Here is a 1,691-nt window from a genome sequence, read left to right as displayed (position 1 = left end):
TAAACTTATTTACGGATTGTTATTTAATTTATATTTGTTTGACTACGATATCGAAAATTTTGTTTGTTTTTACGTATTTCTAACAGCTTAGGAGATCCTTCTAGAAAGTTACAATTTTTATTTTTTTGAAGAAAATTTTTAAAGGTTATGCACGTTCAGACCCACCGATTATGAATTTTTAAATTAAAAATAACTAATTTAATAATTACAAGTTTTTCATTCATCAATTTTAATTTTATTTATGAGCCAAAAAAGGTTCGATAATCTCAGCCAAGACAAGGCTCGTCTTAAGTCAAGTAAACGTCGTCTTAGCCAAGACAAGGCTTTACTTAAGACAAGTAAACGCCGTTTTACCTGTCGTGGCCATAAAAGTAAGACGAAGGCCTATGTCTCGACTCGGTTTTGAGACGCAGCTAGGTATCGATGTCTTGGAGACGAACTCAAGAGATAACCAAGTCCAACTTAAGTCGAAGCATTTTTACTCCCCAACCGGGGACCAGCTAAAGTGTGATCACATGCTGGGACGCCAAGGGTGGCTTACCGAAACCAGAGTCCAGGTACGAAATAGCACGAGGCGTTACACAATGGGAGGGAATGCTATTTTTCCGTTCAGAAATGTCTTGAGCCTTCAATTTTGGTCCGATTTTTGATTTTTTTAAAAATAATTTTCAATAAATTCTGAAAAGCTTGTCGCTCTGAACTTTTGTCTTTTCTACTTGTTTATTAATAATTTTTTCACTTAAAGTATGGAAAAACTGAAATTTTGTACATAACAATTTTTTAAGCTTTAATAACTGATTAGGTAAACTTTATATTGTCTTAAATGAATGTTGGGGTACTCAAAGAATATAAATGAATTGCTCATTAGTCCATTTATTTGTTATAAACAAATTTGATGAACAAATTAGAAAAGAGTCTTATTATCGGTAAAAAAAATGTTCTGTTCACTAAGTGCTTCATATTAATGTAGGAATGAGATATAATTACAAGAATAATTTAAAAGTTTATAATAAACATTGTTTTGTAGGTTATTGTCAAAAGATTTTATATTGATTGAATCTTAGCATGTAGTGATATGATTCATTCTCAATCTATTCCGATTGAAACCCCGGCTTTTTTAAAGTGAAACTGCCGAAATTTGGAAGTTGTTTATCTAAATTGCTTAAAAAGATTCAAGTTGTTATATTTGACTGAATATTATAAAAGATACATTGTTCAGGAATATCAGTTGCCATTCTAGCGATTAAAGAAGATTAAAATATGATAAAACCTCAAATTTGAATATTTTATCTCGAGAATTGTTTATAACAATTGTTATTGTTAACTTTTCTGATATTTTAGTGACTAGCAGTCATTCATCCAAAGCTTAAAACATTTCCAGTGCAAAAACAAAAAAAAATCTATGCGAAAGGACCAAAACTTTCAATTTTTTTATCTAATTTGTTTATTAAAATTTAAATTTTTATATTTGATCGAATATTATTAAATATTTATTATTTTAAGGAATGCTCGAAGTGGTTCTGGTGATTGAAGGAAATTATAATTTGAAAAACTCTGAAATTTTAATATTTTGCCAAAAGAATTGTTTATAACAATGGTTATTATAAAATTTTAAATTATTCTTGTAATTATATATCATTCCTACATTAATATTAAGCACTTTTAGTAAACAAAAAATTTTTTACCAATAA

This window comes from Belonocnema kinseyi, chromosome 1, assembly GCF_010883055.1.
Source record: "Belonocnema kinseyi isolate 2016_QV_RU_SX_M_011 chromosome 1, B_treatae_v1, whole genome shotgun sequence".
NCBI lineage: Eukaryota > Metazoa > Arthropoda > Insecta > Hymenoptera > Cynipidae > Belonocnema > Belonocnema kinseyi.
The sequence above is the reverse complement of the archived record's forward strand: the minus strand, read 5'-3'. Positions refer to the sequence as shown.